Source organism: Balaenoptera acutorostrata, chromosome 8 (genome assembly GCF_949987535.1).
Source record: "Balaenoptera acutorostrata chromosome 8, mBalAcu1.1, whole genome shotgun sequence".
Classification (NCBI taxonomy): domain Eukaryota; kingdom Metazoa; phylum Chordata; class Mammalia; order Artiodactyla; family Balaenopteridae; genus Balaenoptera; species Balaenoptera acutorostrata.
The window spans coordinates 59,023,905-59,049,247 of record NC_080071.1 but is presented as its reverse complement, the minus strand read 5'-3'; the positions used below and the strand labels follow the sequence as shown (position 1 = coordinate 59,049,247).

The 25,343-nt window shown below is 43.7% G+C and overlaps 1 protein-coding gene across 4 annotated transcripts in view; it reads right to left on the bottom strand.

Moving 5' to 3' along the window:
• SPATS2L (spermatogenesis associated serine rich 2 like) overlaps positions 1–22,777 on the bottom strand; it is a 166,608-nt gene extending 143,831 nt beyond the window's left edge. For 2 of the 4 annotated variants that reach the window (XM_057550924.1, XM_057550925.1), the window contains exons 1-2: positions 22,328–22,420; positions 273–321 (exon numbers count right to left, since the gene is read on the bottom strand). The gene's annotated coding sequence lies outside the window, so the exon portion shown is untranslated. Of the gene's footprint in view, positions 1–272; positions 322–22,327; positions 22,599–22,654 lie in introns of those variants that run through there. The other 2 variants (XM_007190488.3, XM_057550926.1) reach the window with 2 other exon arrangements.
• Positions 22,778–25,343: the final 2,566 nt, after the last annotated feature.

Here is a 25,343-nt window from a genome sequence, read left to right as displayed (position 1 = left end):
AAGGTGGAGAAGGCACAGGTGGGTGGGGGAGGATTGCTTTCAGTCCTCTGCTCCTTGCCTCCATCCCCCATCCCTCATCCCCCATCCCCCACCCCATCATGAGCGACTTGTCTCTTCGGTCTGTACACCTATACAGGAGCACTCTGGTGCTAAAATCCTGAAAGGCTGACAGACTGTGACAAGACCCGTGGGAGTCAGCTGCAGGTGCAGGGGGCAGCCAGCCATGTGGGCAGCAGGAGGACACAGAGAAGGGAGGGATCATCTCTACTTACCTGGGAATCCGCGGAGATATTCCTGACAGTGGTCAGGGTCTGGAGTGCTCTAGGAAAAAAAGAAATTTGGGAAGTCAGATCTCACATTTCAAAGCCACACCACTCATCTCCCTCACACCCACACCCAAGCACAGGCTCTGGAGTCAGGCAGACAAGGAATTGGGTCTTACCTGTGACTTAAAGCCTCAGTTTACTCAACTGTAAAATGGGGGACAATATCAATAATAGTAGCTTCCTCACAGAGATGTTGGGAAGACTGGATAGTATATAATTTGTGCAATGAATTTGGCACACACAGTAGTGATATTTTGATAACCACAACAGCTAACATTTATTACTTTCTTACAAAGTGCTTGGCGTTGTTCTAGGGCTTCAATGGGTTAACTCTTCGATACTCTGAGGTAGGCACTATTACCACTGGCATTTTGCAGATATAGCAAATGAGGCACCAAAAGGTGAAAGCACCTGTCTCATAAAAATATACAAGGCAAGTGAGGGAGCTGGGATTCTGTGACCATCTGACCACAGGGCCTAGACTCTAAACCACAGGGATATCCTGCCTAATTTATCACAAATAAATGTTAGTTACTGTTATTATTATTATTATTGTTTCTGTAATGATCTCCTTTCCAAAACATAGCCTGTAATATCCACACAAGCCCAGGGAACTCACCATTCAGCTAGTAACCACTTAGGCACAGAGACAGGTGCTGGGCTCCTAAGTCAACCAGGCAATCACTCACTAAGCCAACAATCTCTTCAAGTGTTCCCTGAGAATCCCTCCGCATCCGTTGCTCTGTTAAGCACCGCGTGGGGCTTCAAATGCTCTGGTCACTGATCCTGCAAAGTCAGCTCAACCTCCAGGAAACAACCGGGGAACGAGGGAAGGAGGGAGCACCGGGAAGGACGGGACAGGACCTCAGGACGCTGGATGCTGTGCCTGGCTTGGTGCCACCTCTCTAGGTGACCTTTTCCAAGTCAGCTGACCTCTCCGGTTTTCATCTTTAAGTGAGAGGACTGACCTAGAGGCTCTTAAGCCCTGAGATTCGAATCCACCATTCTATTCTGACTCTCTTGTAATCAGACTACCTTTCCTCTGAACAGTCCATTTCTGCGAGAATATATTGTAACCCTTCATTTCTCTAACACACTGACTGAACACAATGCCAGGCACTGTGAATAGTGCCCAGGATTAAAACACAAGACAAAGCCTACACTTTGTAATGAGCTCTGAGAGCACGATGAAGTCTTACCACAGGAAATCTCGGCAATCGGAAGACCAGGGAAGAGGGCAGCCCTTAGGACACCTGCGCATGCCCGGTGGGCCGCCATCGGAGCCCTGGGTGTGGCCCCGAAGAACTCTGCACCAATCTTAGGACCCAGGGTCCCGGTGTCCCAGGTGCCCAGCAATCTGGGAAGGGGATGCCATGCTAACCTTATGGGACAGATAAGAATGTCTGTGAAAAATAAGGCAGAAGCCTGACAACCTGGGAGATGCTTGAGCTGAGGGTTAGGTTTGTTTTCTGAAAGTAATAGTGTTGTGTGCAATAAACCAAAGAGATGAGAACTCAGCTGGCACTTAATTACTTGACTTTCTTCACTTTGATAAAGTATACCAATGGCCATTTTGATAGCGATCTTTTATGTATGTGTGTGTGAGTGCGCATGCGTGCCTGCTTCTTTGCGAAGCACTTCGACAAAAGATGCTACCGACTTTACATCACACTTAAGATATATTTGCTTTTACAGAAACTCCTTGGAGGGAAATAATTCAGTGAGTATAATACTTCCATTAAAAAGAAATTGATTTTAAAATGTGCTTTTCAAACTTTTGACAAAAACAATTCTTTGATTTTCTGTATGTACCACAAAAAGGAAACATTGTTGTGTGGACAATGTAACAAATAACATGAGTTGTCAAATGAGACATTAAACATTTATTGATTTAATTTTTAATAAAGACTTTTAAACATAACCCAAAATGTCCATCAATCTTTGACATGGGAGGAAGTAGCATTTTGGTAAATTCCATCTCCTACCACAATTGAAGTCGCAGAAGATGTTTATGGTTCTTAGAGAGGGCAATGACGGTATTCTTTACAGGATGGTCAGATATTTGCAGCATATAATTTTAGAAGGCACAAAAAGGTAGAACATAAAAATGTATTATTTTGACAGGTATTTAGGTAACGGATACACCCTCTTTGCTATGTCTCTACCAAAGTACCCAGTGCATGGGAGTCTACAGAGAATTTAGTTCCTAAATTGGCTCCAAAAATGTTTTAAGCAATGGCAACATTGTTAGAGAACATGAATAAACTTCAAGGATGACAACTCCGAGGAACTCTTGGATATATAAATTATAAATTATAGCTTTCTTAAGCCTAGAAAGAAAAATAAAATAAAATTTTAGTAGCGATCATCCCCGCTACTAAGTGATTTTTTTCTTCTTTATAATTCTGTCTGCTTTCCAAACTTCCTATAATGAGAACGTGTAACTTTAACAATTTGAAAAAAAAATCTTTTTACACTCAAAATACCTGATGTAAAAAGTGAAAAGGCTTTGGAATCAGACAAACTTGGGTTCAAATCCCTGCTTATACCCTTTCTAGCTTGGTGCCCTCAGATAAGTTACTCAGCAGCCGAAGTTGAACATGAAATGGAAATAATAATACATGCTTAAAGCATCATTTTGACTACTAGAGGTGAGATATTGTAAATGCTTAGCACAGAGTAGGAGCCCAATAAATGACAGTCACTCTTCCATTTATAGTACACAGTCAAGAGAAGTTAGGCTCTTCTGATAACAGTAAATAAATTTGCTGGTGTTTATAAATTGATGCTTCAGGCCATTTGTTTATGGAAACACTGAGTTTTTACTACGTAATTTTCAGAAATTTTCTAACAATTAAAAGTTCAGAAAAAGAGTAAGTAAGAGGCTTCCACCTCACTCTCCCTTTCATCACATTGATTAGATTCCTACAGTCTGAGACTCTTGGGTTTACTGGTATTTGCCACTTTGTGGCTGTGTTCAGAAACCCTCTGGTTGGCATGGGAGTTGGAAGAATGGGTTACAGTGAACCCTTTAGAGAAAAGAGAAAGAAACCACAGCTACCACAATCAAGATCTTTTCCATATTGTCATTCCTTATGATGAAAGTGAGCAAAATAAATTATGGGATTGCTTAAATGAAGGGTGAGGGACTAGATCAGAGATTCTCTGGCTTTTCTTTTTTTTTAATGGTAGTTATGTTGATATTTTCATCCTATTCATGTGCAAGTAGTTCAGTCAAGTAGGTTTATGATAAAATACATGTACTTAACAAAATATGGCTGGTGGGGGTATGTTGCCCTTGGTTATATGTTGCTGCACCTGACTACAGCAAGAAATATGGATTTAACTGGCTTTAATATCAAGTCAAGTATTTGTTGACACATGGAAATGAAAAATATTAAGGAAAAGCTTGATATATAGGTCAAATTCCATTTCAACTCACTCCAAGGGACTGTCCAAAGTCTTCTGCTGCCCTGAAATTGTGTTCTAAATGATGCTTGTCCCAGTCATAGATAACAGGACTTCTCATTACAATGGGATTTGCTACATAAATGAATACTGGTATAGATTTTTAGGCAGTACAATTTATTGTAGAAAGTACAGCTCAAAAAAAAAAAAAATCATTACGTACTTAACCTCTCCCTCTCTCTCAACCCTGGAGGCATATCTTGCTTTCTACCTGAGGTGTGAACTGTTCTCTCCTTTTCAATGTTTGATTGCTTTTCGTTCCTCTCACTTTGCCTAGTACAGAGCAGACGCTCAAAAAATAGCTGATGAAGAAATGAGCTAAATGAAATGCGGTACCAAAGCAAATAAGGGAAATTCAGAATAGTTTCCTGCATAGAAGGAGAAACAAAATTTAGAAATTGATTCAAGATGAGTATGGCAAGCAGTGTTAGCATTCCCAGCTAGCCGGCTCAAGGAGTCCGGGGCTCCGCGGGCCCTCTGTTGGCTCCCTACTGCTAAGTGTTCGTGGAGGTTTGTATAAAACATCCAGCACTTGGTTTACCAACACCCCGCCAATCTCCGAGGAATGCCACGGAGACATTTCAGTCATTAAGTACCGGAAGCACCTTCATAAGGGTCCCACATTGAGCCCAAGCTGGGGTGGCCAATGAACAAATCCTGTCCTTTTAAAGGACAGAGAGAAAGGGCCACCACGACCACCTGGGAGGCAAGAAAGGGCAGGAAGGTTAGCCGGCAGCAGCCCCGGGGGAAAGGGAATGAGCGCAGCCCCTGGGGTGGGATTGACTCTCTGGCAGCCAGACTTAAAAGCAGTTTCTGAGCCCTTGCCTACATTACCAGGGCTGGGGGGAAACCACAGGAGACTTCAGAAAAGTATGCGTGATGTCCAGTGTCAAAATTCCTAACTTCTTCTCTTTCATTCTCCCCTTTGGCAAAATGATTGCTTTAATAATCAAAGAGTTTCCTATAATTGTTTATAATGCAACCCTGTTGGAATATGCTTTTCTATCTGATAGTCTCTCATTGTGAGCCTTTTTTTAGTTGAAAGCTAAAATAATGCATCAAATATACAAGTTTTGCTTCTATCTTGGAACAACAAAATAGACCTAAATGGCTATTTTTATAAAGGTCTGTACTGTGTTCAAAGGAACCACCTACTGATGCCAAGGGCTTCCTTCCCTCATCGAGGGTTGTGCCACGGGAGTGAGTAGTTAAGCTCTGAGAGATGCCAAGCTCGCTGGGCGCTGGGGGCTTCCTGGGCAGAGAAAGGGCCTGTCCCTTTATTATTGGATAGAGTATAAGCAAAGAGTTAGGAGGGAGGGTCTGATGAGGTTAGCCCCAGGAGTGGTGCCTTTTTACATATATTTTACAGATATTCCCATTATTCATTTGAAAATATTTTAAATGGTAAATCGGCTTCTCCTTGGGAGGCATGACCTGTGGCCATTAATTAATAACTTGGGAGCTAACCAGGAAAGCACTTTTGAGTTCACCCACCGGTTTGCTCAGTGCATTTAATCCTCCCTATGACCTTTGTGCAGGAGTCATTATCTCTGTGTGGGAGCAGAGCGAGCCGAGGCTCAGAGACAGTAAAGCACTTTGCCCAGCGTTAGAGCGAGCGCTGGACGGGGCCACATTTCGGATCCAATCCACAGATTCACAGCCCATCGTCTTGTGCACGGTTCTAGCTACTCACTAGCCGTGCAGCAAGCCCAAACTGAACTCGCTGGGCCCTTCCCACCTGCAAACCACGTTGGGGCACATACTCTCCACGGGCCAAGCCGGTGGGCGTGCTGTGTCGATACAAACCTTCTTAGTCATTGGGCTACGACGGACACCGTTTCTCCCTTGTAAGAACTAAAATGACTGAAGGAAAATTGGGACGCTTCTAAGGCAAATGTGTAAGCTCAAGGGCTATGAAAATTCAAGAACTCAAAAACCAAAGATAACTTTCTTGACTAGACAAGAGTTGGGTATAAGCTCTGCAACAAAGTAGCTCTTGGATAGGAGATATTACTACTAGGGGTTTTTTTTCTTTCATTTTTACTAAGAACTGAAACCTACAAAATGACAAACCAGGATTACCCTATTAAAAGACAACTTCAATTGCTCCTTTGTTCTAAGAAACTGTGTGTTGGGTACTGACTGGCAATACCTTATACCTTGATTTTCATATTAATTATGCGTTTTTCCTTCAAAAATTGACTGCCACACTACACGCTGTGAGTCAGATTTGAGAGCTGCCAAGATAAATGTTCCGAATGGCTGACTTTTTAAAGACAACCTGTCAGTTCACCAAATAATTCTTTGGGGGTTTGTCCCAGTAAATGTTATGTCTCCCCTATACCTATACTTATACCTACAGCAATTGTTACAGCCCTTTCCTGATGTAGCATCTTACAACTAAGGCTAAAGATTTTTACTTTCAACCCCTAATATACAAGTAATGAAACTTATAATCCCTTTTGACAGCATCAATTTACTTTGGCTGTTATTGTTTAATTCCTATACTGATTTGTGTGAAATACTCTGATTCCTAGGGAGATAAGTAATTCTGGCCTAGTCCCTCCAACTAAAACAAAGATGACTTTTGTGTTTTTGACTAAATAAATGTTTTCTTCCCTGAGGTTTGCTTTCATCAAATAATCATACCAATGTTTGATTTCCTTTAGTTAGCACCTTATTTTAATGAGGCTTGATTCCAAAACATATAAGAACGTACGCACACAAGAGGTACTATATTGAGTAAGCCAAGAGTTCCAGCCAAGTGTCCTATCTTTTATGTGGCACCAAGTGACATTTTGTGAAAAGCACAATGGTAACTATTCATTCCGCCAGCCTTAAAAAGATAGGCATGAACTGCCTGCCAGAATGGAAAAGCTTAAGCTTTGAAATCAGACAGCTGGCTTCAAATACCATCTCTACCACCACTATCTCTGTGACCTTGGGCAAACTACTTGTCTCCCCTCAGAGCTTTTTCATCCAAAAATAGGGGTAACAGATGCACCTCAACGGGGTTGTGGAAGAGTTAAATGAGAATTTTGAGATTAAAAAACCAAGCATATAACCTGGCATATTAAGGAGATACTAAAGAATTGATCATTTTTTTCTGCCTCTCTGTAAAATGCCATTAGTAATTCATTGTGTTGTCTACGCACAAAAAAAAATGTAAAGGATATTAACTGTGGTGCTCTTTATGACAGCAAAGAACTGGAAATGGTCTAAGCATAGGGAAATGATTACATTAAGGTATATTCATATATTGAAATGTATGCAGTCATTCCAAATATTTCTCAAATAATGTTTTTTGACAAGAGAAATTGCTACCCTAGAATTTAAGTGAGGAAAACAGACAAGAAAACCTGTATAATAACAATAATAGCTCACATTTACTGAGCATTTACTATGAGGCATGCACCATGCTATGTACTTTACATTCATTATTTTATTAATTCTTACAATAAACCTACTAGATACATACTATTATTATCCCTATTTTATAGAAGTAGAAATTGAAGTTTTGATAGTTTAAGCAATTTACAGTCACTACATGAGTAGCATAGCCAGGACTGAAATCTCCAAGTGTCTGATTCCAAAGCACTTTTAACTACTATGTCACACTGATTGCTCAGTACAAACTGCCTAGGTCCACCATGAAGCTAGTTTAAACACACACACACACACACACACACATATGCACATACTCACAACCGCACATACATCCATGTCTGGAAGGAAAACACACCAGATACTAACAATGACAATCTCTGGGTGGTGAAATTTTAGCTGACTTTTAACTCTCTTTTATCCATTTCAGTATTTTTTCCAAATTCAACGAGTATGCAATTATTTTTACAGTCAGCAAAACGTTTTTCAAAAAAAAACTTGTGAGAGTATTTTGTAAAATCTAAAGCACTACCAAAGAGTAGTATTTTCATGAAGCAAGAGTTTATTCCTTGACTTATTACAGATTTGAGTTCCTCGTGCTACTATTCTTTCAAATTATTTTTTCTTTCCATCGAGTCCAAGGTAAAAAGCGTGTAAAAGGCTATTTTGTACACGAGTAAAACAAAACATAGTACACAAACACCATATGTATAAGTTACAGACATTTGATATTAATATAAAAGTCAAAGAGTTTGTGTGAGAAGGAAAAAAACCCTCTTTGAATAATACAGGATTTTCCATTTAGAGAAAACACATCCATTAGTGACACGATGCCATCAGTGCATTCTCTGTCATGGTCACAGTTAGTGAAACTGTCATGGAGCCATTTACATAGACTCCAGCATGCTATTTGGACATGATTCAGCCTGATTACTGTCTGTCCCAGGAGATGTGAGTATAATGATGTGCTGGAGTGACACCTAGTATCACCTAAGGAGTGATTTCCTGTCCCACCACCAATTAGTTTCCAAAGCAATGATTCCATAAAGAGAACTGAATGATACACAAAAAAGCAATTCCTTTGAACCAAACAAGTTCATGTGAATTGAAATTATAGGTGAAGTATGAATTTACTTTACAAAATTATTTTTTAATAAATTAAAAATATTTACATATGTTTTTTAGTAAACTTTTCAAAAGAAAAATGAATGCAATCTAAAAGTTACTCCAATTCATCTCGTTTCATTTCGTAATATAGTTCTATGACTGGCAATAAGTGGATCAATAAGGATAGTGTCACTAAGGCATCTGACTAAGTCTTTCCTAACTGTATCCTCTTAGACAGCTTGGGGGCAAGAAAGTAAACACGAGTGCGAGATGATCAAACTAGTTCAAACAAAGAAACAAAAAACAGCTAACAAAATTCATGTATGGATGTCAAAAAGTATCTTGTAGAAAGTCACAGGGCTCTCTCTTTGGCCTGTCTTGGTCCACATTTTATCAATGACAGAGGAAGTACCTTTCTCAAAAAGTGTAATTGACAAATAAGTGAAAAATGTACCACTGAGAGATTGAAGTTTTAGAAATTAGAATTCAAAATTGTCTTGATGGAGAGGAAAACTGATTTGCCGAAAAGGGACAAAATGTAACGAGAATAAAGGTAAAGTCCCCTACGTGTGTTCCCAAGGTTAACTGCACGGATACAGAATACGGGAGAGCTGGCTCTGTAGGGGTTGTCCAGAAAGAGACTGGGAAGTTTTATTTGGCTTTGGATATAAACTAACAACGTGCTGCCCCTCATTTAAAATGGAGGCCAACACAGGATCTGACTAGATCAGCAAAAGAAGGTGCCCTGGATGGGGAGTTAGCTGTAGCCGTGTGTCCTCCGCCACCCAGAGAACTCAGGAGCAGGGTGTTGAGTTCAAGATGCCTCGCTTTTAAAATGGCACAGGGAGGGGCTTCCCTGGTGGCGCAGTCGTTGAGAATCCGCCTGCCAATGCAGGGGACACGGGTTCGAGCCCTGGTCTGGGAGGATCCCACATGCCACGGAGCAACTAGGCCCGTGAGCCACAATTACTGAGCCTGCGCGTCTGGAGCCTGTGCTCCGCAACAAGAGAGGCCGCGATAGTGAGAGGCCCGCGCACCGCGATGAAGAGTGCCCCCGCTTGCCACAACTAGAGAAAGCCCTCGCACAGAAACGAAGACCCAACACAGCCATAAATAAATAAATAAATAAATAAATATTTTAAAAAAAATAAAAATAAAAATAAAATGGCACAGGCAGAGTGGTGGGCGACCAGAGTGTTAACAGGATGGCGAATCTCAGCCAAAAGAACTGGGACCACGTAAGCCTGAAAAGAGAAGACTTCGAACAGGAGATACAATAGCGATGGTCAAATATGTGAAGACCTACCACACTCAGGTGCATGACTATTCTGTGGCACTCCGAAGGGTGATAGGAGATGAACAGGGAAGCTACAGGGAGGCAGATTTCAGTATCTGATGTGCATGATAATGAGTATTGGTCCAACCACAAATGAGACAAGGTCCAAATCTAAAGGGGCTCAAGATCTAGGAGCACTGCAGGCTACCGTGGGCAGCAGTCCTCAGTGTCACAAAACTGTGACCACCTCATTCCTGGCAGGGTTCGAACGGCAGCTGGCTGACTGGGATACTGTGGAAGGGATTCCTGCTTCTGGGGGGACCGTCAGACCACAGCATCCACTCTCTCTTTCCAGTGCCCACCTTCTATGCTTCTAATTTCACATCAGTAAATTTCATGAAGATACTCAGTGCATTTATGTAAGCAATAGCTAAATATGCCTCGCCTTAATAAATGAGAAATAACTATAAATTTAAAGACAATCCAGGAGATTCAGAAGGTGAAATCCTACCAAAGTTTGGAAATGATAAATTAATGTTGTCATGACAACCTTAGTTGATATCGCCCATTGCAACTGCAACAGTTCTTGCTCTGGGACTACCAGAACAATAAACGAGTTTATATATTCAGTGCCACAAACCAGTACTAAATACTATTTTTAATGCTTTTATTTTTAATTTTAGAGGTAGTAGGTTTATACTCTCTCCTTGAGTATTCTCAGGTTGAATATGACACTAAACCGAGGCTGTGGTATTGCAGTGGGGCGATCGAGATTACATCAAGAGCCCAGGAAGTCACTGGCAGCCCCCTGCATGCACTGAATCCAGTCCACCATTCAGACGTCACAGGAGAAATGAATGAGAAAGGACAAAGACCTTCTAGATCAGGACATTAGCAGTCACAGTAGCCAGCATAACATCTTCCACTTCCCCCTTTAAAAATTATAGGATTGCCCACATTCCTGTAATAAACACAGGTCGATCATAAGTGGCAGTATGTCAGATCAGACTATCTTACTGCTGTTTATGGGTTTTCTCGGTTATGTATTAGCAAGCACTACAATATAGGAAAGTGAGCCCTCATTGAGAACAACACTGCCTCCAATCAAAACCATTCTCTCCTGAGTATACTAAAGCTTTTCCCCCTTTCTTGTAAGCAACAAAGGCTACAATAAAAGAACTTCCCAAACACCCACAGTTAAGGAAAGAATGGCTCCTACAAAGTAAGTGTGAAATCTGTCCCTGGTATCTAATTTGTATATGAATCTTCCTTTTCAGGGTATTTTAGTGGCTTCCTTTATCTATAATTTATCAGCAAAGAATAGAAATAAAAGTTTATTTTGATGGCAGTGCACCTGACTATTCAGAGACTCAAAAACTTGCTTTGTTTATTCTTATATTACCCTGGCAGAGGATGTAAACATGCCTTTTTTTCCGTGGCTTCATGTTGTATTCATAATCCCAGACGAATATTTTCACAAATGCAAACCATTAGGCAGCACGGGCCTTAAGCAGAATGTGAAGGCAACTTCCTTCCGGTCCTTTTTCACCCAGGGATGGCTGAATTCTGGCCCTCCTGGCCCAGGTTTCTTATCTCCTTCTTATCAGTCTCAGGGAAGGGTCTATAAAATCATTCAGTCTAAGGAGCACATGTCTGACCAGTTTAAGTTACCACTTTCATAGCATTGCATTTTAGGCCCTGATGCTGGGCACTTTATACCTTGTTTTATTTAGTCGTAAAAAATCATAACAGGGCTTCCCTGGTGGCACAGTGGTTAAGAATCTGCCTGCCAATGCAGGGAACACGGGTTCGAGCCCTGGTCCAGGAAGATCCCACATGCCGTGGAGCAACTAAGCCCGTGAGCCACAACTACTGAGCCTGTGCTCTAGAGCCCGCAAGTCACAACTACTGAACCCGCAAGCCACAACTACTGATCCCACGTGCAACAACTACTGAAGCCCGCATGCCTAGAGCCCATGCTCGGCAACAAGAGAAGCCACCGCAACGGGAAGCCCGCGCCCTGCAACGAAGAGTAGCCCCCGCTCGCCGCAACTAGAGAAAAGCCCGCGCGCAGCAACGAAGACCCAATGCAGCCAAAAATAAATAAATAAAACAAATTTTAAAAAAAAATCATAACAAGGCAAGTAGGTATTATTAATTTCACTCCATAAATGAGAAAACTGAGGTTCAGGAAGATTAAATAATTGGCTCAAGTTCATTACAGCCAGCCAATTACATGAGTCAGAACCAGGCTTTTCAACTATCAAATCAAATCTGTTTTCCTTCTCTTCTAAACCATACTGGTCTTAGGAAAGAGAATAGAGTTCTTATCATGTAGGCTTTTGCATATTAGAGAGCAGGAAAGAGAGAGTGTTGATATTTGCAAAGCCCTTTTGAGTAGAATGGATTCTGAAATCACACCATAAGGCAGCCACCTTTCTTGCCCACACTTAAGACCAGCCTTCTCACAGGGAACAAAGAAGCGGATGTACCATAATTTAGGAAAATCAGCCCTATACTTGCCTTCCCCTTCCCCTCCCAAGTTGCACATGTGGTACAAATGGGACCCAGAGACCAGTGGGGCAGCCAAACAGTGTCTGGTGTCAGGGGTCTGGAATCAGGGAACAGCCAGTATCCAGGCAAGCTCTTCAATTCCACAAATACCTATTAAACTAGCTGAGTTTCCTGCCCATTGCTGGCAGGTGTTAGTAGAAGCTTGAAAGGGACCAGCAAGCGCTTACTCTAGGGCTTGTAGATCAGAGGCAAGACTACTGGCTTAAGAAGGCTTGGAGATATGTGATGGGATCCTTACCCAAGGCAATCTGAGATTCCTACACAAGACCTCAAATCAGGGACTTGGAAATGTGAGAGAGAACCTGGGGCACAAAGTGAAAATGTGGTACCCAAGAATGAGACAGTTCTGGCTTCCCAGGTAAGGCCAGACTGCATGGTCAACCCAATGGAGAGTCACTCGGGTGCAGGTGGAAAGGAGTTGTAGCTCCTGCCAAGCGCCCGAACTGGTCCCAGATCCTGCAACTGGGGGAGCCATCACCACACCAGGGTGGTCACCACTTTCTCAGGCCAGTCTCTGTACAGGTATGACTTTCAAACTTTTATTTTTAGCATAAGAACCTTTCCTCCTACCAGAATCTTATACTAATGCCTAATATGTAAAAGCAAATCAAAACAACTGCCCAGGGGCATTCTTCTCAGAACCAAAGGGCTCAACAGAACACAGCACACAAACCACCAGGAGAGAGCCGCTGAGTCCCACTGCCTATCAGAGTCACTGGCACCTGATTCCGCTGAATTTTTCCCGTGATAGTCATGGTTTCTTGCCATCACCTCCAGGTTTCTCCCTCCTGCTCCATCCTGGTAAGCTCTGCTTTCCCATCACTGGTTGGCTTTTCCACTTGAAAACAAAGGTCTGCATATCTCTTAGGACATATTATCTTCTGGGTCCTTGTGACAGCCCGTGTACCTTCCTCAAGCCTTCTGGGCCAAATGATCCACAGACTGCTGTCCTCAGTGTCTTGAGGCATAACTGAGGAGTACTAGTTGTTGGGCACGTCATTTTGTTTGATGCACAATGGCTTTATCGTGTACATATTATTGAGGCCCAAGACAGTGGAGGACCTGGGACTTCTCCCACTGGGAAAGGGTCCATGGCAGGATGGGGGAATCTCAGAGACCTAGGCGTGGCTCTTGGTGTTTTGTCTGTACCTCACAAGCAAGAGGCTTCCCGGGACTCCACTCGCCCTGCCCTTGCTCCTCCCGTCTACCTCAAGTCCTCCCTGTAGCACACGGTCTCCCTGTTTCCCTCTCCTGATGGTGACTGGGTGGGCCTGGCGAGACAGGTGTGCCAGACTCGTGATTTTAGCCCCGTGCACACTGTATGAAGGACTCCTGGCTGTAGTTTTCACAATCTGTCTCTCTGATTCTGAATCTTATCTAAAGCACTTTAATATCTGTGGATTTAAGAAACTGAGCAACTGCTGCTTCTCTATACCTGTAGGGCTGACTTAGTCATTCAAAAAGCTCCTGGGCTTGGCTCATACAGGATGCATCTCCTGGGAACAAGGAGATGTTCTATAACGATGCTGTCCAAAACGACTATTATGCGAGCCACACAGGTAGTTCAAAATTTCCTAGTAGCCATGTTAAAAAAAAATAAGATAAAGAGAAACGTGAAATTAATTGCAATAATATATCTTATTTAACCCATTATATCCAAAATGTTACTGTCTCAGCATGTAATCAATAAAATTTGTTCATGAGCTATTTTGCATTCCTCTTTGCATACCAAGTCTGAACCCGTGGTGTATTTCACACTCATAACACATCTCAGTTTGGACTAGGTGCATTTCCAGTGCTCGGCAGCCACAGGCAGCTAGTGGCCACGGTACTGGACAGCACAGCTCTTCAATCTCTTCTCTGTTCCCAGCCCTCCTCTCGTTTCTCTCCTGTAACAACTCATTTCCTTTAGTAGGGATGCTGTGGGCAGGGGTAGTCAGTGGGGACCAGGATCATCAGAGAAGACTTTGATACACACCCGAAGGGAGAGCCCACATCACAAAGGAGCTTTTGTGCCAGGCTAGGGAGCTTAGATTTTATCCTGGAGAAACAGTGACTCCGCTGAAAGATTTGAAGCAGCAGAGAGTCCATGATCAAATTTGCCTTTTAGAAAGGCGGCAGTGTGGGGAAGGGGTTGGAAGCAGGCCAGGCAGAAGGCAGGGAGACCAGTTACAAGGCTACTGCAGTAACCCTCAAGAGAGTGATGAGGGCCTGAACCTAGGCAGTCGTGGTGGTAATGGCCTAGAGAGGTGAGCGCAGATTCAAGGGTTTGAGAAGACAGTTTTTACACAGCTTAGTCATCAATGAAAAGTAAGGGTTGAGAAAGAGTGAGATCCTAGAACAGCTCCCGGAGTTTAAACTTGGTCAAGTGGGTTTCATCAATTGAGGTAGAGAACCCAGAAGGAATATGCTGGCTGCAGAAGTAGAGTTCTGAACTCCCTGAGTTTAAGACACCTGGAACAGATGTCAGAAGAGTTCAGAGTTGCAGATTTAGGAATCGATGGCATATAGGTGGTAGCAGAAGAAAAGAAGAGGTGAGCAGAGTGTTGAAGGGGGGAACCCTAGAGGGTACCGAGGTCTGGGAGGAGGAGAGGAACCAGCAGAGAAGTCTAATGCAGAGCAGTTGGGCAACAGGAAAGACATCAGGAAAGGAATGACTCAGAAAACAGGTGGGCAAGGTTTCAAAGAGTAGTGGTCAGTAACACCAGAGACTCCTGGCCAATGAATCTGGCGGTCTGCAGGACAGACATGGCCATTACGAGAGGACAGGGCTGTAGAGGGCTGGGGAGGTGGGGGTGTAGCGTGAGGACATGTTCTTCAAGGAGCTGCCTTCTTAGCCCAGGAGGGAGATGCAACGTGACCAGACCGACAGGGAAGGGGCCGCAGGGGTTTTGTTTGACTTCTCTTGTTATTAAAGAACGAAAAGGCTTATGAATGCTTATGCGACAAGGGAGAAGGCTGGTTGAGACCCTGAAGGAAAGCGAGATCACGGAGCAAGATGCCTGAGGAAGCAAGAGGGGATGGTGTCCAGACAGATGAGCCTCTGACTGGAGGAAAGTAAAAGGTAGAAAAGGAATGAGGAAGAAGGCCCTGCCATTTATAAGGAAGATACAACGTGACCATTGCAAAACTACTTTTCTTTATTTAGAAATATATGTGAAATATAATTACAGGTGAAGGCTTTTTTTCTTTAATAGTACTACACATCATGTATAAAATCGGATAAACGCTGAACATAGAAAAAAGTCACTAGTTTTCTGGAGCTCCAGACGTGTGGTCTTGGTATATTACCAAATCTTTCACATCCCTTTGGACTTGGCCTCAACATCACCTCAGGGGACGTTCATCACTGGGAAGAGCCACAGCGTGGTATATAGCTGGTGGCCTCTCTGATTGGTCGGTGTCTGTGCCAAACTGATAGGTAAATATTTCCCGTATCACCACGAATTACCCTAAAGGGTGGTGTAAGAAAAAAGCCACCGATCAACTCTGCAGATTGATCAAGCTATGTAACTTCCTAGAGCCCCCTCCTTAAAAGGATACATAATCCCTACCTTGCAAGATAGCTGTTAGGTTGAAATGAGATGATCACTAAGTGGTGGCCATCATGGTGATGACGATGATTGTATTCACTTTGTTCTGAATTTCTAGGAATTGGGTGCTGCTGTTAATGAATTAGTGCTTGGCAACAATTAGCATCTTGATCCCAAAAGGAGAATTAAAGACTCAATCCTAGCGTTAGGAAGGGCCCCTAAAAATCCTAATGGCCATCTGACGTTTGCATCCTTTCTTCATCCAGTACATATTCAGTCGCTGCCCTCAAACTGCCTGGGCTGACACCTGCTGTACAATGTACTCACTACTCAACCTTCCTAGGCTTCAGTATTGCCTGTCAGTAAAATGGGGGGGAGGGGGGCAGTAGCACTGCTTTGACGAAGAACAGAGATGATGCATGTATTGAGACATTGCCTGGTATATGGTACAGCTCATGCTTAAATACATTTAATCATGGGGTCTTACCACCTCGTGAACTAGCACAGTCCATAACAGGACCACCTGCCTTATACTGACCCCAAATCTGTCTCCCTGAAACTCACACCCATCGGTCCTAGTTTTACAATCCATGGAGTAGTTACACAGAATCAGAATCTGGGAACTATAACAGTATGTTTACTCATTTACTGAGCTCTGCTAGGATCACTGGGCAGTGTCCCACAGATGGCTGGCTACTTGGGACCACAATCAGTGCTGACCTCTTCCTATTTACATTACTATGAAAGTTTCCATCTTCAGTGGTGTTTCCATACTGCAGGAGACCTCTTCAAGCATTCTAAGCCAGTTGGATGCTACCCAGAAACGCACCAGTTATACTGCTTACAAGACTTATTTTGCGCTTTATGTCATGGTCAGTTCAGCACTTGGCACCAAAGTACCTATTTCAGGTCTCCGTATCTCCTTTAAGTTTCATTACTGAACATTGCAGACCACCAGTACCCAGGAGAGTCCTAGTGGCATTTCAGCTTTTGAAGCAGTGGTAGTATATTAGAGGACTGATGTTAGAGTCAAAACACCCTGGAATGCCTCGCCTGTGTTCCTGCCAACCCTGCTGCCCTTCCCTCATCTCTATATTCCCAATAATAGCTATTGAAATCTGACCCAAAGCCTTTCAATAATCAGCTCAAATAACTGTCACTCTAGGAAGGTCCCCATCGCCCTCCAACCTGAAGGAAATTTTCCCTTCTGAGCTCTCTTAGACCTTTGTTTCTGAGATACATGTGTTATTTCTCCTGCTGGACTATAAACTCCTTCCCGGCAGAAACAGTGCCTTGTACAAAGTGAGACTTATTAAAAGTTGAAAGAACTGAATTTTGTCCTGAATACAATATGATGGGTGTGGCAATTTTTCCCTACCTCACTTTTCATCCCTAGATGGATCCCCAGATGATTTATTTTTTTAATGTACAAGAAGCTTTTAAATGAAAAAGTTGGGTAGCTCTGCAATACAGTCTTGGATTTTGGAGCCGATTAGCTGAATATTTATAAAACTGATAACTCTAATTGTTTTATGTACAAAATACTGGCATAAGGCCTCAATCCTTTCATTTTTGCTAACTAATGGGACCCATCACTCCACCTTAAAATAATGACAGCCTCCTTAATTCTAACTCACAACTGCCAGCCTCCATCAGTACCTCAACTCTGGAAAATGCCAAGGCCTCAGAATCCTCACAGCTGATGAATGGAGAGGCTGATTAGAACCACTGAAGAAAAATGGGGGAAAAACTCCTTGACAGATGCCTCCTTCAAACTCTTGTCCCTTTTATCCAATGTCAACATTAATTTCTCTGTTAACAAATATTTATTGAGGTCATGACTAGGTGTCAAGCTGCAAAGCTAGGCTCTGAGGACATGACGATGAGCAGTACACAGGCAATATCAAAGCCCATCTTTAAAAAAACAAATTCACCTTTCTAGTTTATTGATTCTATAGGTCTACTTATCAAGGGCTTGCTATGCCCAAAGCTTGTAGATGGTTCAAAGATAGCATACAAGGTACATCAGTGCCCTCCAGGGACTTGCAATCTCGTTGGGAAAGCAAGAATTGTGAACACAATCGTATAAGAGAGTATCTATTGGTCTAAAGAATGATGTAGACAAAAGGGCAGAAGAGGAAGAATCCAATGAGAGTAACATGATTAGGGCAAGCAGACTTAACTTGGAGATTGTGCTTAGGTCAGAGGAAAAAGGAAAAGACATTCTAAAAGGGAGAGCATGAACAAAAGGGTACAAAGTCATCTTAGAAGGACGGTGAGATCCAATTAGTAGGAATAGAAGGTTCACGTTAGAAAAGTAGAAAATAAGGTTGGTAAGTAAAATTTGGGCAAGAGTGAGGTATATTCAAACCAGGTTGAGGGGCTTCCCTGGTGGCGCAGTGGTTAAGAATCCGCCTGCCAATGCAGGGGACACGGGTTCGAGCCCTGGCCCGGGAAGATCCCACATGTTGCAGAACAACTAAGCTCGTGCACCACAACTACTGAGCCTGTGCTCTAGAGGCCGCGAGCCACAACTACTGAGCCCGTGCACCACAACTACTGAAGCCTGTGCGCCTAGAGCCCGTGCTCTGCAACAAGAGAAGCCACTGCAATGAGAAGTCCGCGCACCGCAATGAAGAGTAGCCCCCGCTCACTGCAACTAGAGAAAGCCCGCGCGCAGCAACGAAGACCCAACGCAGCCAAAAATAAATTAATTAATTAACTAATTAATTTAAAAAAAAATTGACAGCAGGTTGAGATGTTGGACCAAAGGTGGTGGGAGGGGGAGGGGGCATAAAAAGAATTTGAACTAGTGGAAAGAGCACTAGCTTTGGAATCAGACAAATCTGAGTACAACTCAGACTTCCTGTGAGACAATCCTTGGATAAGAATTCTAAGGAGAAGAGGCTTTAGGAAGGTTGATATGATGAAGTGCGAAGCATGGGGAGAACTCAATTACAGAGAAACGGGATGTAGCAGATTATAATCATCCTAGAATAGGGAGGGCCGAGGGCCTGGGCTATCGGGGTGTGGGGAGTGAGGGATGCCAAGGAAATGTGGGAGCTGGCTCAGAAAAACTCTTACAAAGGAAGAGTTAACAGGACTTGGTGCCCGATTTTACTAATGGAATGAACGAGAGAGAGAAGAGTCAGGGATGGTTCCTAGGTCTCCAGTCTGGGTGATGAAGAGAACGTTAACAGTATGAAGGAAAGAAAAGTCTTTTCAGTGTGAAAGGAAGAAGTTTAGCAGAGGATATAAAAAGTTGATAAGCATGCAGCCGCTGGCCTAACAACAGGACATCAACCGTGAAAACTATTAAACAGGTGCATAAATGAGAATAGAGTTTGTGTCAGGACTAGAGAGAAAGATTTGTATGTATAAGGGTAAATAACACCATCACATTTAAGAGTATTTTTATTAGAAAATAAAAACTCTAGCTGTTAAACAAAAATAATGGGAAGGATATAAATAGTAGACAGAAACGCATCCTCACAGATTATTTTTCTTAGTTATGGTACTTAGGGAATCCTATCCATTATCACAACACTGAACGAATAAACTTCTATAGAAATTCAACATATGGCCTATTTACATAACAAGCATCACAACTCCAAATTAGCCATTTTGATGTGTCAAGGAAATAACACCTTCATAGCAGACTACTTCAAAAAAATGGAAGAAAAAAGAAAAGTTTGTTTTTCTTTTATAATTATGTGTACTGGGTTTTTAACTGTTTCTATCGTGAAAATCACATTCTAATTGTGTGATTACACTCTAAGACAGAACAGTGATGGAATGAATTGATTGGCTGAATTATGCACGATCATTCAGAGATCAATAAATAGACTCCATCACTTAAATCTGCCCATATTTTGTATCTGCCCTCATGTCCTATGTCATGCTTGTGAAAGCAACTGTTCTGTGTACAAAAATTATAACAGCCATCTGATTCAATTATCACAGTCAAATAACAGTAAAGGGTCTACAGAAGATGACTGGGAAAGAAGCACAAGGGAGCAGTGAGTTAGCAGTATCTGTCTAATACAAAACCCACTCCACTCTAATCATATGGCGAGACAGGTGGTAGCAGCTTAGATCTTACCATGAGCAACCTCAACTTCTTCCATTTATCAAACTGTAACCAAAAGTTCTTGTCCTGCCTCATAAGACACTGATTAAAGCTGTGTAAAGGTAAACAGGATGAAGACCACCTAGGTGCCTTCAACACAAAAGCCATAAATGCATGTTCATTGATAACAACAGCACAACTCTATGATCAGAGGCTGAGAAACTGATAAAACTTAGAACCAGAAATGAAACATTTCTAAAGCTTAACTTCTGATGGAAAGTATTTCCATTTGCACGGCAAAGCAGGTCTTTGAGATGCTTCCTATTGGCAGCGCATCAAAGACTGAAATGGTGTGGCCTAAGCATTTTCTTTTCCTGATCATTACAGAGGTTGCCCAAGCAGCCTCACAAGCCCACAGACACCTATCCCCACAAAGGCCACTTGAAAATAAGTGCAAGCACAGAAACAGTCAACTGAAGGCTTTCATTAGGGGGCTCCCTAAAACAAAATGAATACAAAAGGAGTCTTGATCGTTTTGCCTAAGTAAGTACTTTAAACTAAGTTGATTCCTAGAAAATTATTTAATATTTTCAGAGCCAAGGATTAAAGAAAGAAAGAAAATTTCCAATTAATGTACTCCTTCCCCAGATGTTGAGTTTTTTTTACTATCCTCTTAAATATTCCCTGCATTCAAGTGATTGTATTTTTATGCAAATTATCCTTTGGAGCTAGTCGTGTGTGTGTGTGTGTGTGTGTGTATTTTTAAAGCCACACAAAGAATCGTACATATTTTTTGTTCTGCTGCCCCATAAAATAGATTTTAACAAACCTTGAGTTTAATCCAAAACTCTAATTAGAGACTGCAGCAGTATTTGCCTTGTCCAAATAGAAAATCATTCCCAAAGTTGATTCTTCCCCACTTAGAGCTCCAACAAATATTTTCATACACAGATTTTTTAAAAACACTACAATTACTTGATAAAAACTGCCCCCACCCATACAACATACTGCTTTCTGGTTGACACAATTTTATAAGGCCAATCAAATACTTTATCCAGAAAGCAACTGTAGACTTCACTTTCAGAGTATCTTTCAAAGTCACTGTATTTGTTACTTGAATATTCTTTATTTCTTTTCCAGAATGAAGCAATTTCTGACTTCCTGTCCCTTCTTTTCCCTGCCATATTGCACATCTGCTTTATCTCTAGATAACAAAATCAATCATAATGGCAATGAATCGTTCCTTGAAGACAAACTAAACCGGTCATAAAGGTTACACGACCTTACTCTTTTAAATACTGGCATTAAGCCTCTTCCTCTGCATAGGTTCTAAAATTTCAGAGTCGTTCTTTTCTTACTTGCAAGAGGACTGGTAAAAGTTTTTAATGTAACATTTTTTAAAATGTAAATAAGCAAGTGAAAAATATTACACATAATATTTTATGTAAAGAAAGAGACTGTGTTTGAAGTTCAAGGTTTTTCACTAGCTCTCAAGCTGCAGATTCTGTAATACACTCAAAGGAAAATGCTGCACAGAAAGAATCTTTACATGTCAGGTCTCCAAAACCTTGGCATCTGCTAAAACCCGGACTGCTGGGAATTGAAGGCTCAGGAAGTTCACAAACACACACACCAAACCCCCAAGAGGTGGAAACCTCCAGTTGAGAAGATGGGAGGTTTCAGTCGCATCCCCGTCCAGGTAAAGTCTCAGCCCTTCACCTCCTACGTCTGCAGTAAGTATTAACTGCCGAACAGAGTGGGAGAGAGCGGGGCCGATCTTCCAAGACTCGGAAAAGTCGAGCGTGTGGAGAGAGCGGGAAGACCCTCTCGCATCTCCGGAGCCACCGCTGTCTTGGGCTCGGGCCGCTGTCGGCCGACTCCGGGTCCGCCCGCCCAGACGCGGCAGCGCGACCGCTTCGTCCCGCGGCCGGGTCGCTCGGCATCTACTCCTGTCACGCCGCGGGCAACTGCAGCGACTTTGCCGGCACCAGGGGTCGCCGCATCCTGCTCCCGCCTGGCGCCCAAGGGGCGCGGGTTTCCCCGGACCCGCGGCCCCCGGGCCGGGCGGCGATCGAGGGCGAGACGCTGCCGGCGGAGGCGGCTCGGAGCGGGAGGGCGGCGGGAAGGGGTGGGTCTCCGTCCACCAGGCGGGTGGAAGGGGACGCTCGCGCGGGGGAGGGCAGGCGAGGGACCGCGGCCGATTCAGATCCGGGGCGGGCAGGTCCACGTCGGAGCGCGGCGGCTACACGCTCGCCCCGGGCGCGCGAATGTGCGCCGCACCCGGCGCCTCCTCCCGCCCGCCGGCTAGCTCGCCCGCGCCGGCCCGAGAAAGGAAGGACGGCGACCTCCGCGTCCGGTCCGCGCGGCCAGCCCGCGTCGGCGCCGAGCGGGGGGCCACACCCAGCGCCCCGGGAGGCGGCTGGGGCTGGGCGGCCCAGGCTGCGGATCGCGCGGCCCGGGCTCAGCCACCGTCCCGGCCGCGCAGGCCCCGCCGCGTCCGCCCGAGCCCCGCGTCCCGGCCCGGGCCCGGCGGGCTGGCGGGGAGGGTGTCCCAGGCGGCGGCGGCGGCGGCCGGGGATCCCGGGCTTACCTCTGTGCCGAGCGCCGGCCGCTCCGTCCCGGGCCGGGGAACAGGGATCGGGGGCGCGGTCGCCGGTGGAGGCGCGGCGACGGTGGCGGCCCCTGCGGCGCGGAGGGCGGGCGGAGCAGGAGCCGCTGCCTGGGCCGCGCGCCGGCCGGAGCTCGCCCCGCGCAGCCGGCGCTCGCGGCGGAGGGCGCAGCCGGTTCGGCCCCCGGGCTAGATTCCTTCACTGACACAACTCCGGGTCGGCCCGCTCCACGCAGGGACACTCCCGCCCCTCGTAGGCTGCCCCCGCCCGCCGGCCGGCCGGCCAGCCCGCCCCTCGGTGTCACTCACCCGGGCGCACACACCCCGAGCCGGCGCCCCTCGCTCCCGCTCGCACACACAGCGCTGCTCACGCCTCTCTCGGGTTTTGTATCCGCTCACACGCACGTTCTGACACAGATCCCTTCCCTCCACACGCCCTCCCTAGCTCCTTTCCCACCCCACTTTCTAGAAGAATCCCCGTACTGCTTCCGCGCTTTGCTTGCCCCACACCAACCTCCTCGCCTTTCCCCGAACCCCCGCCTCATTTAAACGGCCCCTGTTATTCAAAGGTTTTGCCACACCCCGCACGTGTTGCAGGGGAGGCGTCCTCCCGTACCCAGGAGAATGAACTTTGCTCCCCCCAGCACCGTCTACAAATGCAAGATGCTTCTATTTTTAGAAAGCACGGATGCTTTCTGGTGCTGAGCCAAGCTCAAAATGTAAACAAAGGTAGCCGATTCCGAAATGACCTGAAGAACCAGACGCGGAAAAAGTACTGGGTTTGGTTGGGTCTGACCTTAGAAACGCGGCTAACCGGGAGTATTCCGGCTCCTCCCTTTCGCTGCCTTTCAGGCTGCAGGACGGGTTGCTCTAAACGTGTGTGATAACCAAGTTCCAGATAGACACCGTGGGCACCAGCCCATGGATTTCTGCCTGGGAGTACAGTAGTCGGGAGAGTAAAGGCAGTTTCTCAATCATTATTCATGATGGAAGCACTTTAGATAACACACCTCTTCCAGAGGCAGTAGAGTGAAATGCAGGCAGCTCTCCAGTTTTGTTTTGTTTTTTTTCAGGGTGACTTAACCTCCCTTTTTCTCAAAACCAATAACTGTTTCTCAGAGGCTCCTTGGATGTCAAAGCCCCTTGCAAATACGCAGGACGGAGTTACTTAACGCCTCTCACTCTCCAAACTCTAAGGGGCCCCTGAGTGTATAGCAGAATGGTATATCATCCGATGTTCAGGAATTCATAATTTGAAATTAGATACAAACACCTTTCTGGTAAAGTTCAAATGTTCTAACATAGTGTGCCCCTGTGGACAAAGCACAGCCCTAATAAGGGATAAAGGAGCCGAAAGCCAGGGAACCTATTTTCTTTTGTGACTTGTGGTGGCGGTTCTTGTTGCACTGGATGGGTGTATGGGTCATATAATTTATTTTAAAATATTTGTAAGTGCTTTATAAGTATTAACTTATTTAATCCTTTAAACAGTCCAATCAGGTAGGTAGTATTTTTGAACTTTTTTTATAGATAAAGAAACTGAGGCACGGAGAGGAGAAATGTTAGAGGGAGGGTTTGAACCTACACAATCTGTAACAAACTTGTAACAATTTGACTTGGAATTTGATGCACTGTTTAGGTCCTCTGGCAAAATAATTCACTTAAGTTTTGGGGAGTTTCTCCTCATAATTAGAATTCCAAAATGAGTAATAAATTATTGTTTTCCTAGGAAGGGCTTTGGAGAGAACATGGAACTCATTCTTCATTCCTTTCTTCTACCACTTCATTACTTCCTAGGACTCCAAATCTAATTTGTTTTGTAAAGACTGAAAGAAGAAAGCCTTCAAGACCTGAATATGCCCAGAGGGAAGAAAGGGTTTTCAGAAGCCCATACATGGCCTTTTACCTTTAAGGGCTACTTCCCAGTAAGTAGGTAGTAACCACAAGAATAACTGGTGTGTACATTGAGAGTGAAAATATTAAAGCATTGAATTTGATGAAAAATAAATAAATGGAGAATGGATGTATAGTAGTAGCCACTGTACCACAAACTAGACTAAAACTAATTTTCTACTGGGAATGGAGTGGAGGCCTAGTCCAGGAAAAGACAATTATAAAGTAACTAAAGAAAATAATTACAACTTTCAAGGGTTATTAAGGGACCTAGCAAAAGAAATCAGACTTTTAAAAGTTTATACACAGTGAGTTTCAAATAAAACTTAAACCTTTTGCTGTTCAAATTAATTTACTCTTAGGGAAAAAAAAGTGAAAACTTTCTCGGAGAGAGGGTTTATTCAATAAGCATGTAAAAATTTCTTGGACATCAAATAACTAACAAAGCAGTATTTTGATGAGTTAAGCATAAAGGATTTTTAAAATATATGAATTACATTCCTATAATTACATGGAGATATAAAAATCCAAAGAAATAAAATATGAAAAAAATATGTATTGGTGCTGGCACCAGATATTGAGAATTTATTCAAAAAATTACGTTATTTGAAATTTTGATCAGAAGGTTATCTGTATAATGCTAACGTGACTCTTTTTCAAAATGATTCTCTATGATTATAATCCGTGAATCTCATTTTACTATTTTCTAAGCTAAATGGAAAAGTGAAAGTCTTTTCTTCAGCAAACAAACAAGAATCGTAAGAGTAGACATTTTCTGAGAGATGAAAAAAGTATGTTAGTTTGTATATTATAATATTTCCATATAGGTATTTTTAATCTGTGTCTACTGCTTTCCTCCATATTGTCACTTACACCCTTTATCTGATGTGCTTAATTGTAAGCATGGGGGAACAATGCATATCCTGCAATGAGGCTGACCTCTTCCTTGAAAGATTTCAGCAAAATGCCATATTTCCTATTTTCCATCTCCTAGATTGTCCTGATTCTCTAGCCATGGCCGTTCAGAGCAGGGTTCACATTCATGGAAGCAGCTCAGATCCCAGAAGCCAGTTTTAGGCCATGGTCAATTGTCTTCATCAGAATT